This window comes from Ptychodera flava, chromosome 10 (assembly GCF_041260155.1).
Source record: "Ptychodera flava strain L36383 chromosome 10, AS_Pfla_20210202, whole genome shotgun sequence".
NCBI lineage: Eukaryota > Metazoa > Hemichordata > Enteropneusta > Ptychoderidae > Ptychodera > Ptychodera flava.
This window is the reverse complement of record NC_091937.1, coordinates 39,346,775-39,360,113: the sequence shown is the minus strand read 5'-3', so window position 1 is coordinate 39,360,113 and position 13,339 is coordinate 39,346,775. Positions and strand designations below refer to the sequence as shown.

At 37.2% G+C, this 13,339-nt stretch overlaps 2 long non-coding RNA genes across 3 annotated transcripts in view; one reads left to right on the top strand and one right to left on the bottom strand.

Annotated features, from left to right (window-relative positions):
• The window catches only part of LOC139142746 (uncharacterized), a 123,049-nt gene that overhangs the window by 75,209 nt on the left and 34,501 nt on the right, over window positions 1–13,339 (top strand). The gene's annotated exons all lie outside the window — the stretch shown is intronic.
• On the bottom strand, window positions 2,356–11,638 carry LOC139142749 (uncharacterized). Its single transcript, XR_011554472.1, has 3 exons — window positions 11,535–11,638; window positions 4,810–5,179; window positions 2,356–2,423 (listed from the first exon to the last, which is right to left on the bottom strand). It is a non-coding gene; the product is annotated as an uncharacterized lncRNA (long non-coding RNA).

Genomic DNA, 13,339 nt, shown 5'->3' with positions numbered 1-13,339 from the left:
TCAGGAAATAGGGTAGGTCGGGAACTTTATTATTATGATTTTTATTTTTATTTCAGTATGACCTATAGCATCAAAATTCAGCAAAATCATGAGTGATTTTTGAAAATGGAAAACAGTTATGGGACGGAGGCTTTAAATAGAATTATATATTATAGCCAAAACATGGTAATATGTGCCCGAGGGTAGGTAACCTTTTGCCATCCTTACGTCGGGCAAATGGTATCCTGTCCCCCAGGGGTACATAGTCCCTTGTTTGGGCTATAATGTTTTTATTACATGCCTCTCTTACATAGTTTTCAGTCAAAATATTTACGTTTATTGGCAAATGATAATCAATACTATATTTCCATTTTAGACGAAAAAACATTACGAATGGAATGATTTTCATTATCAAATGGCGCATTGATACATTTAAACTACTACTAGTGTTATGCGGTTTATCATAATGTTTTTATGCAGCAACATTTTCCAAAAACCGGATTTCCCATGCCAAACATGAAATTTCAAGACTTTTACATCCAAAAGTTGTCAAGTTGAAAATAGTTCCGGGTCACTTTCAGTCCAGTGGTGAATATTCGGCCCGCGAAGAGTTACCATCGGATCCTATGAAGCGAGCGACGTTCGATATATGAGGCATGTATAAAAAGGATAGGTCGGGTTTCCGGAAACCACATATCGTTTTTAATTGGCCTTTTTAGTGGTGATATTTATCGTATTTATAATACGTTTCTTCTCCATTTAATCCTATTCAATATCTTTTTCAAATCTTTCATATGCTTCCACCACTTGAGAATGCAGACATTCTTCCAGTTAGGGAAGAACGTATTTATGTAAACATAATCCACAGTCCCTCTATAGGGACTGTGCATAATCCAACACGTTGTCAATATTATATATTGTAGCCAAAACATTGGACTATGTGCCCGAGGGCGGGTGACCATTTGCCCGACGTAAGGAGGGCTAATGGTCTCCTGCCCCGAGGGTACATAGTCCTATGTTTGGGCTATAATATTTTTATTACATGCCTCTCTTACACAGTTTTCACTCGAAATATTTAGATTTATTGCCTTACCAATGCCTTATTTCCATCTTAGACGAAAATCCGTTAACAATAGAACGATTTTCATAATCGAATGGCGCAATGATATATTTAAACTACTGTTATGCGGTATATCAATTTTTTTCTGCAAAAATTTCCAAAACCGGATTTCCTGTGCAAAACATGAAATTTCGACAATTTAACATAAAAAAGTTGTTAAGTTGAACATAGTTCCGGTTCACTTTCAGTCCAATGATGACTATGCGGCCCGCGACGTCATCGATGAGTCACCATTGAATCCTATGGAGTGCGCGACGTTCGATATACAAGGCATGAAATAAAGCGATGTATTGTGTCGCATGCGCGTGCTGAATTTCGTAAATAATCTAGACAGTTTTGCCGTTTCTTTTCCATTATTGATGTAGTCTCTTGCACATTCAGGAGTGGGGAACGCCGCAGGCTTAACCGCACTCGTGGCCATGCTTGCGGCATTCCCCGCTCGCGCCTTCGGCGCTATGCTTGCGACCCCCACCGTATGTGGGCCAGACTATACCAATAATAGAAAAAAGGCACAAGGACTGTCGATAGTCTATAAATTATCATGTGATATAATGAAATTACTGCATCCTATTAAGAATGATCTAATAACATTCTGACTAAAACGAGGCCTCCAAACAACCATGAGACAGAAATACGCAATGCGTGTGGTTCATATAATGATAAGAACAAGCAGCTAAAAACGAAGTATTCCTCGAATTGATCTAGACATTTAACAACCTTATAATAAGTGTTGGATATTTATGCACAAGAAGGTACCTATGGTCTGTATCATATCATATCATGCTTACTTATGGAGTGGGGAACGCCGCAGGCTTAACCGCACTCGTGGCCATGCTTGCGGCATTCCCCGCTCGCGCCTTCGGCGCTATGCTTGCGACCCCCACCGTATGTGGGCCAGACTATACCAATAATAGAAAAAAGGCACAAGGACTGTCGATAGTCTATAAATTATCATGTGATATAATGAAATTACTGCATCCTATTAAGAATGATCTAATAACATTCTGACTAAAACGAGGCCTCCAAACAACCATGAGACAGAAATACGCAATGCGTGTGGTTCATATAATGATAAGAACAAGCAGCTAAAAACGAAGTATTCCTCGAATTGATCTAGACATTTAACAACCTTATAATAAGTGTTGGATATTTATGCACAAGAAGGTACCTATGGTCTGTATCATATCATATCATGCTTACTTATGGAACTATACATTCACTGAAATAGACATATTCAAGTAAAAGACTAGACTTACTAAAGTGGCATATAAAGGGATTTTTAGTCTCACAACAAGCGTCATCCATCAGAAAAAACTTGTTTTTCCTGTGAATCGAATAAGTTAACGGCATTTTAGCATAAGGGAATTCACTTGCAAGCATAATATTACCCGGGCCTCAAAGGATTGTAAAGAAACATTGCGAAAAGTGAGTATTTATTTCCTCAGTGTTTTGTGTAGGATGTAAAAGTTTCCGCTTGCAGCTTCTTGTTCGGTCAACTCAGTGGTCAAGCTCATTGTCAAGTCTCATTTTAGCAAATCATGGCTTCATCGCATACTAGCTGCGATCGAGGAAAGAATATCTGCAGTGATGGCTTGGGACATCTCTGTTTTGTCACGGATTTCGTTGCCATCGCTCTTTTATACGCTATGCAGGAACAAGTTAACGTTCAGATAATTATTTCTTAAATTTTAAAGGAAATCTACCGGTCGACTGATTTAGTCCGTGGGCTGGAGGGGCCCACCGTGCACCCCACATCCCTACTACATGGATATTTTTTTGTTCTTTAGGACCTGCTGAACAAGAAAAAAGATGTAAACATTGGATATTTTGGGATGCACTACCTATCTGGGCTGGTTTTGATTTGCATGTACCGCAAAAATGGCGAAAAATGGGTAGGGTTAGGGGGTACTATATCCTCCCCTACATTAAGTAAACTAGCATGAAATAGCACAAACCATACATTTTGGAAAGCTCAGATTCTGCTCTTTATGAGCAACACCAATTTTAGCAAAATTACATAGAATAGGACGACTTTAAAATGAATTGTTTTGAAAATTTTGAAATTTTTTACCCAAAATACCATGTAACAATTGTGATTTACTTTTTATTAAGCACAATTTTGACAGCTTTGTGTGTTTGACTTATTCATTCCCCTATATTAAACAAGAAAAAAAAGTGTTAACATTAGATATTTAACTATACAACTACTTCTCTGGAGTCAATTTTGAATTGCGTGTATACTGTATGGGGTGTGCAAAAGCTAAGGGTAGGGGTAAAACCTTCTTTCCTTGATGAAGTAAACTGCCTTGAAATGCCATATACCTTATAGTTTTAGAAAGCTTAGATACTGGTCTTTCTAAAATGCATAAGGTTTTAGTAAAAAAATATGACGTCATAGAATTGGATAGCTTTAAATCGATGTTTTCTTGTAATTCACTATTTTTAACCGGAAGAAAATACAATAACTATATTGTTTTTATCCTTATGAAGCAAATCAAACAGATTTATGGATGATATTTACAAATTGCAATGTGCTGAAGAAGAGAATATATGTCAAAATTGGGTATTTACCATGCATTATTGTCTCTAGTCACTAAAATAGCAAGTTTTGCAAGGAGAAAATGGCAATATGACTATATGTGCACGTTTTAAAGTCTTCTTTTTAAGGCTGTGTATTAGTTCATTGCATAACAATAAAATGCCCATTCACGATATACCAATGTAGCAAAACTTGCTGTTTTAGTGACTAGAGACAATAATGCATGGTAAATACCCAATTTTGACATATATTCTCTTCTTCAGCACATTGCAATTTGTAAATAACATCGATCCGTTTGATTTGCTTCATAAGGAGGAAACAATGGTTATCATATTTTCTTCCGGTTAAAAATTATACTGAATTAACAGAGAAAATCGATTTAAAGCTATCCAATTCTATGACGTCATATATTTTTACTAAAACCTTATGCATTTTAGAAAGACCAGTATCTAAGCTTTCTAAAACTATAATATATGGCATTTCAAGGCAGTTTACTTCATCAAGGAAAGAATGTTTTACCCCTACCCTTAGCTTTTGCACACCCCATACAGTATACACGCAATTCAAAATTGACTCCAGAGAAGTAGTTGTATAGTTAAATATCTAATATAATGTTAACACTTTTTTTCTTGTTTAATATAGGGGAATGAATAATTTAAGCACACAAAGCTGTCAAAATTTTGCTTAATAAAAAGTAAATCACAATTGTTACATGGTATTTTGGGTAAAAAATTTCAAAATTTTCAAAACAATTCATTTTAAAGTCGTCCTATTCTATGTAATTTTGCTAAAATTGGTGTTGCTCATAAAGAGCAGAATCTGAGCTTTCCAAAATTGTATGGTTTGTGCTATTTCATGCTAGTTTACTTAATGTAGGGGAGGATATAGTACCCCCTAACCCTACCCATTTTTCGCCATTTTTGCGGTACATGCAAATCAAAAACCAGCCTCGATAGGTAGTGCATCCCAAAATATCCAATGTTTACATCTTTTTTCATGTTCAGCAGGTCCTAAAGAACAAAACAATACCCATGTAGTAGGGATGTGGGGGGTGCACGGTGGGCCCCTCCAGCCCACGGACTAATTGGCATTTGTACTAGTCAAGAAACTATGAAGTTTGTCAATTAGGTACATCAGATCAGAAATAAAAGAACAATTTCAATTTACAAACCATAGTCGACAGCACATTGTATCATGGTTGTGGCAGATATCGTCTCCCTTCATATTCGGCTGGTCATCTGCCCACCTATCAGAGGCGACGCTTAACCCACTTGTCCAAGAACATTGAATTTCGCTACGTGAGGAGCAATTGCAGCCGATCCAGTAGCCATCGTTTTTAGGATTAGCAAGGGCAGTCCCGTTTGACAAATGATCTGTTATATTCTTGTGGACGACATTTGAATCTTGTATCGTGGTCAGTTCAGCATGTATCTTTTGTATTCCACTGCCGATTTGTAGCCCTTTGCAGTAGTCAGCGGCTTCAGCCCACTCCTTGGATTCGGTTATCACGATGAACACGTCTCCAGCTGAGTAAATATGGTCTCTAATCAAATCAGTGAAAATACGCAATATTTCTGGATGAATAATAATGTAGTTGCTCAACTCTATGTATTGACGTTAAACTAAGTTTTGTACTCATGAATCCAAACTACCTGAAGCATATTTTGTTTTGTCTACAGCTTTTAAGGGAATAATCAGCAAGTTTACACTCAGTGGCTTTTATTATTATAACACGATTGGAACTAATTTGGAATAATTGGATGATGAATTAATGTCGATTTAATCTGCAAAATTAATCTTATCTGCTTTCCTTTTTACATTTCACACTTGTTTTATGAGTAATTTGCGATCTTTCACATTCAGCTATATGGCACCTAACACTTTTGAGAAATTTGCAAAATATGGAAATCCAATCAATAATATAAATAATCATTGAAAGTATTTATTAAAAACACAACTACATTATTGTTGAGATTAAATTTTCCACTAATTTATTTCCGTTCACAGGGATTATTGTTAACCTGAGAAAGGAAATTAAAACGGTAAGCATCGTGATCGCGTAGGCTATAAAACAAAGGGAAACTGTACTATTTCTTTCAAATTGAGTTCTTATTCTTCATTTTCAAAGCACAGTGTTCTGTTAATCGTGACCTTGCAGCACGTATATTACACAGATTGCATTATGCAGTGCGATGATTACGTGGCTTCTATATTCGTACGATATTAATGTTCATGAGGCATGTACTTCCGTATCTATCGTAATTCGCCTCACTCTCTGATCTGATGCTTACTTAGGGAGCCTACATTACTTATGGCCTGGGGGGTCGGAGGAATCTGAGGGGGTCACTCATAAAATCGAAAGCTACAAGGGAGGGTTGCTCAAAAGTAGAGAACAAGAAGAGGGGGCTACTCAATTTTGTTGATATGTACTGAAGCATTTAGTGAAGTTATGAATTAATACAAAATAATAGAAAAGAACAGCAATATTTATGCTTGAGATATGTATGTTCATACCCGGTATATGTACACACACACACACACACACACACACACACACACACACACACACACACACACATATATATATATACATATATATATATATATATATATATATATATATATATATATTTATATGGAAGCCAAGTGTTGCAAATTCGTGAAAACTATTTTCTGTCATAAAACCATTTTTGTGTTCATGAATTTTATGTTTATGTTCATCAAAACCATTTTTATGTTCATGAAAACTATTTTTGAGTTCATAAAAATCATGTTTATGTTCATGAAAACCATTTTTGTGTTCATGAATTTTATGTTTATGTTCATAAAAATCATTTTTGTTTCATGAATTTCATGTTTATGTTCATGAAAACCATTTTGTGGTCATGAATTTTATGTATGTTTATCAAAACCATTTTATGTTCATGAAAACTATTTCTGAGTTTTTTATACGAAAAAATTCTGCCATGCGCCACCAAATAACATCATTTTAATCTCTATTTTTCAAAAGCTCCAACTCCAATCTCTATTTTTCAAAAGCTCCCCCCGCGACCGCTTGCGTGGTCGCTTGTAGTGCTTTTGCACAATACCTTCGCCCTCTTGTAAAAAAATCCTACAGAGAACACTGCATGTCATCAGAGCACTGGATACAGACCTGTACATCAGCCCCTGTCACAGCAATGGAACCTCTTTTCGACACAGACCTGTACAACAGCGTAAATCAGGGTCTCACAGGGCCTGTCGCAGCAGAAATCCATTTTACTGTATAGATATCTTTAACTTTCCCAATTTTTTTCTTTTTTGTAGGGGTCACTTAAAATTTCTGTAGCAGAGAGGGGGGTTACTCAAACACGTCATGGTTGGCAGGGGGGTACTCAAAATTTGGAGTTTCTAAAGCAATTCCTCCGACCCACCCCCCCAAGCCGTAAATAATGACTGCTCCCTTAATAGAACTTTTACAATGGAAAATCAACAACGCCAACTCTGCCAAGTTCCGTGGAGTGATCAACACATCCGGCCACGTTACATGTGTGCTAGTTTTGTGGAACTCTGGACGACACCCGTGAGCTAATTATCTCCATGGTTTTAGGACAGAAGCGTAAGACGATCGCGTATTTATGAACTGTGCAAGTTCGATCACTGACATAAAGAGGAAAAGAGGGATCATTTTGCAATGAGCTGAAGTAAACCTCTAAAACTCATCGGAAATCTAAACTCGTCTGCTGAAATCGGAGGAAACGAAGTTTTTGTTTGCAGTGAAAGAGATTATGCATGCATGAGTTTGTACAGCTATAGACAGTTATATTTAGACGTACTGGAGGAGAAATGTCGGAATAATCAACAGAACCGAAGGAGTTTGTTAGCTTGAAAGTATTCGAGATTGATACTGGAGCTGCAAACTGCTTAAAGCCAGCATTGTTGTAGAAAGGTGTGTATAAAAGTGTCAATGCCAACCAGAAGTCACGTCGTCCACTCTTACCCGGAAAGAAGACGATGAAGAAGTTTCAATCTACACTTGGAAAAGTAGGTTTGCGAACAGAAGAGCGTGTAGCCTCAAGTGAGCTATGAAGTATAATATTCGCTAGCTGCAAGTAACAGAGAGTGAGTTTTAATATTTGACACATTTGAGACGAACAAATTTCGCCACAGGGTTAGTCTTTCGGGTTACGCTGCATGGTGCATCCTGTTTACATAATTGGGAGTCAGTAACTGACTATTGTTGAAACAATTGCGGCCAGTGAAGATTTTGTAATCTTAGAAGATACTATTCCTCATATTGGTACTCCAATGGCATATTACAATGAACTTTTGCTCTAGGATTAAGGGACTGGTCAGTTTCTTCGGCCTGGGGGGCCGGTGGATTCATGGGGGGGGGTCACCCTGTTTTTGATTTTGGTGATGGGGGGGTCACCATGTTTTTGAAATGCCCAATAGGGGGGGTCAGTGTGTTTTTGAATTTCGACACAGGCTCATCATTGCCTAAAATGCATTGTGTCAGCCACAAATTTCATCATTCAGTTGCATTTTTCGGCGCGCCCTTCGGGCGCGTAACTTTAATAATTAGACATATTTTCAGCACGCCCAACTTTAACATATCAGGCATACATATATCAGAGATATCTGTATGTTCAATATTTTTCAGCGTGCTCTTCGAGCACGTTACTTTAATATATCAGACATTTTTCAGCACGCCCTTCCTGTGCATGACTTTAATATACAAGAAATATATATCAGAGGTATCAGGATGTTTCATATTTTTCTCCGCGCCCTTCGGGCGCCATACTGTAATAAATCAAAGATATATGCAAGAGATATATCTTGATGTTTGCTAAGTGAAAGTGAAAAGCATGACAAATTCCTGATACTTTTCTGTTCTCTGTATGAGAATTCAGTATGAGAAAGCAACATGCACAAATATTTCACAATATATATTTGATAAAGTGACTTATTTTAGAGATAGAAAAATGACAAGATATCTTTCGTTGTCATTAATGCAACTGTTTTCCTTTGTGTCTCAGGTTTTCTGTAGAATGATGCTTTTTTATGACAAAAGAGTTAAAAAGGCAGTTTTTGTCATTATTAGCTGTGCTTTTATGGTTTCAATGTTACAAGAAAAGGTCATCGCAGACACTGCACACATCAGATTTAGCGAAAATGTCTCTCTATGGCTGCTCAGGAGATTTCATTGGATGGCTGGAAAGTCTTAACACCCATCAAAATTTTTGATTTACTGCACTTTCCTCTTTGATATTAATGATTGACATCCATTTCTGTTCAGGACATCTGGTTAAGCATAGAAAATGTGAAATACATTCACAACTCATTCAAAATGTACCCTACTGTATTCAAACTTCAAGATTGACACTTTGAAATTCCTATCTTACAACTGCACAACTGACATGTCAACAATTTCACTAAAACACAGAATAACTGTTAAAATATAAATGTATGTAAAATATAATATAATATATATATATATATATATATATATATATATATATATATATATATATATATATATATATATATATATATTATATATATATATATATTATGTCCACCTTTTGTTTTACAGTTTTCGCGTGCGGGGGGGGGGGTCACCCTGTTTTCGAAATTTGGGATGGGGGGGTCACCCTGTTTTCAAAATTTGGAATAGGGGGGTCAGCCACTTTTTGACGTCGGCAAAAATAATCCACCCCCCCCCCCAGGCCGAAGAAACTGACCAGTCCCTAATACTCCTACGCACAGCATTGAGGCAAGGTCAAGGAATTGTGGGAAATATTATAAGGCTGTTCAAGTCGAATGAGGAATTAAATGTCGCTATCGGAAACGAAAGTTTAAGCCAGAACGATCCGGAAATTCAGTTCAACCAACTCTCGGTTGATACCACTGCAATCAAGGATTGGTAGCACTAAAAGGGGCTTTTACCTTACCAGTCAGTTTTGTATGTTCTATTGTGTACAAATGATGAGTGTCACTGCACAAAACGTTTCGGCGACTACGAAAATGCTCAACAGGGTTATGAAGGTGCGAGAGCTGAAATTAAATGCAAACCATCTGACAAAGCTCGCGAGCTGAGTAGACAAGAGTTGTGTCCCCGATAAAAGAGAACTGAGACCAATGAAGAGGTCATGTTTCACGAAAAAGGACAGGAATTAAAATACGAAGTTTCTGAATTACAAAGGGCAAGAAATATTGAAACGCTTGAATCTGAAAGAATTCACCGAGAGCTCGGTACGGAAAAGCGCGCAAAGGAACTGAAAGTGAATGGAATTGAATTAATAAGGGTCTTCTTAAGTGTAGGGAAGTTGATAATATTGATTACTTCTTGCTTACGTGTTAAAAGTTAGCTGTGCTCAATAATTGGGCAAAGGCATTGTGGGTACAAAAATGTGCCTAATTTATCTGGGAAAGCCATGAATACGTTTTCAAGGTTGTCCAGAGACGGCAGTCAAGATTATGACAAGGTCAATGAAGCAATATACAGAGAGTATGGCCTCACCAGGGAGTCATGCCGTGTTAAAGTCAGTGCTTGGTAATATAGGAATGACGAGCAATTCTCCCTTTGGTGGGCTTATGTGCCATACCTGTTTGACCGCAGGATGGAAGTGGCTGGCTTCCCTCCCAAATACGATGATAGCTATGAAAAGTTGCGTGAAATGATCGAGCAAATATTTGAACGCATGCCTGAACAAATGCGAATATGGCTGAAGGTGAGGGATCCAGAAACTGTAGATGAGTTGAAAAGACCTGGAGGAATAATAAATTTGTTTATAAATTAGATACAGATAAAACTGACATGAAAAAGAAGGGAAACTTCAAGGGATATAGAATAACAAACACAGAAGAGAAGGAAAAAAAATACGATGATTCGTATCACTGTAGTGTGAAATCGAAGGTGTTGACAAGATGTTTCACCTGTGGGAAAGTCGGCCATGTTTCTAAATACTGCACTGAATAATATTCATACAAGTTGACAAAGAATCAGTATTGTTGCCGATGGGTCCAAAGTCGCTGCTAAGTGCTAAATGTCGAAGGTTATTTGTTGCAGTGTGCTGAAAGGAAGAAATTGACTCGAGTAGACGTACTAATATTTCCAAAATGGGTTTGTCATATGATCAAAACTTAAATAACAAAGTAATAATTATGTTTCGTTATAACACTTCAAAAAATTAGACCTTGAGATTTCTGAGATACAAACACCGGGTAAACACATGACAGTTCGTAGGAATATCATTACAAAAAGTCAACGCTCGAAACTGCACGACGTGTCACGAAAAGGGCCGTACTTACCTGCACGAAATTTTATTGTAAACCGCTTTCAATAATGCTTGCCCTTGTTGTTTTCGATGAAACTCAAATTTATCATCATGCGGACTGAGTATCAAAACTTCAGTTTATGGTTCTGAAATTCAGTGAGCTCTGCTATGTGTGTGATGTCTTTTTAACGTGCCTATTTATTATTCCTGACATGATGTGCAACTGACTTGCGACTGCCATTAAGATTCACTTTTTGTTGCAATAAATAAAGTAGCATTTTAGATTAATTGCATTTGTTGTATTGTATTCCTCAATGACATCCCTATTAAGTACAGTATCAGCTAAGCCATGGCAACCAGGCAGCAATCGAGACCGTCGAGAATGCCATATCCCATGACGTCACAAATTGTAGCAGATAATGAATACTACTTTCGACGCAATATTTTTGTACTTTTGAAAGTTCAAAACACTTGACAATAAAACAAACCGTAATTCAGATAATAAATAGTATCCGGATGCTGCTTTCAATAACCTAAATAACCTACAGTTGAACCAATACATTTTGAACACATATCACAATATTTTTTTCTTCCTAGTTTTGTATGATTTCATATTCAGAAGGCTCTTTTACTGTACCTTGACAAGCCTGTTCCACTCTCACCTCTCCGATAAGAAAATTGGCCAATAGGAGGGCCGCGGTGACCGTCAGGACAGTGGGTACCATTGCCACAGCGCCACCTATCGTATTGAAGCGTAATGGTATTTAACACGCTTGTTGAGTTGAATTGGCTCACTACAATGATTAAACTGGGTTAATGGATTCCCGCTGTAATATGATCGGGCCTCTCGGTTGGGAGCAAAGTACCACGTCACGGAAATAAAATGTACGTATGTCGATATAAAACCATACATTGAAATTAATAATAAGTTAAGCGCTGACGGGGTTTCGACTCTCTCTGAAACAAGGCTGTATTAAATACTTATTTAACGCGGAATGAGCCTGGTAAATAATTATTATTGATGATCTTGTAATAGACCGATTCTTTGCCAGTTGTCGGTGGTCGACAACTCATTCCCTTTGAAGTTTTAAAGGAAGGAGTTTTTTATCTAATGAAAACTAAACTTTATAATTTCTTTTTGTCACCGATTTCACAACGAGGAAGTGAACGATTTGGTTTCAAATAATAGTGAATTTGGGATAATTTGATTCAGTAATATCCCAACATTTGACATATAAAATAGTCAGTTGATGGTTTCCTTCAGGTTTAGCAACGCATGAGAAAATATTTCAAAAAGTTGCGTGAACAGCAGTTGCGCCATTCCAATCCTAACGAGGTTTCTAACTAAAGGGAGGCAGTCGTCGGAATTCTGCTCAAAGGTTGCCAGGGACCTCTACGACCGATGAAACACAGTATCTTGGGTACCGTGGCGATTGATGGAAGTTAAAACATGTTTGTTGAAGCTATGTTGACTTGATACATATAGATATCGTGCATGAAATACATTGTTTGTAAACAAGAAAGCCGCTCATGCGTAGTTCTGATGACTGCCTCCCTATAATAGGTTGCATTTTATTTGGTAGAATATTGGTTCGGTCACTATATTTATGAAAAACACTGTAATGATGTACACGTCGTTATTATTGTCAGTTTAAGATAGCCATAATGACTTTTTATTCTTCGTATGACCTTATGAACCGTCCAGCTCTTTGTGGGATGTTTTGTGTTGCGATTATAGCAAACTTTGATCTTTCAATAACTTCGAACAGGTAGGAACATTTTGATATTGAAAGTAGGCTTGTCAATGTTGATACGAGGGAATAAACGTCGTAAAAACTTAATTTTAGAAAAAGATATTGAACAAGCTATTCGCTACCCAAGGTAGGCCTTCCTGCTTTTCCTGTCCGTGTGTTAATAGCACTTTTATCGATGTACTAACATGTTTGTCGTAGGCGGTTATGCACGGCTTGTCAGGAAGTGGCCGAATTGATTAAAACTTTCTTATAAAATGTAATAACTCAATTGATTGTAGAGTCCAGCAAGGCTCTGTACTGGGGCCTTTACTTTTTTCAATATATGTAAACGATATGCAATCAGCGGTGTCATGCATATTGCTCTCATCAGCATATAGGAGCAATTTGCATGACATTGCTGATGATTGAGCTCTTATATGCTGACAATTCAGCTCTTATATGCTGATTCTTCTTGTTTCTGGCAGAGATGTTGAACATATTCAAACAAAACTTGGTAAGGAACTGGGGTATCTCAATGAATGGCTAATCGATAATAAATTATCTCTTCATATCGGTAAAACAGAATCCATTTTGTTTGGTTCAAGTCGAAAATTAAAACAGTATTCGGAAATACAGGTTTTTTTGTGGGGATGTCAACATCACTACAAAACAATGTGTGCAATATCTTGGTACTGACTTGGATCAATCC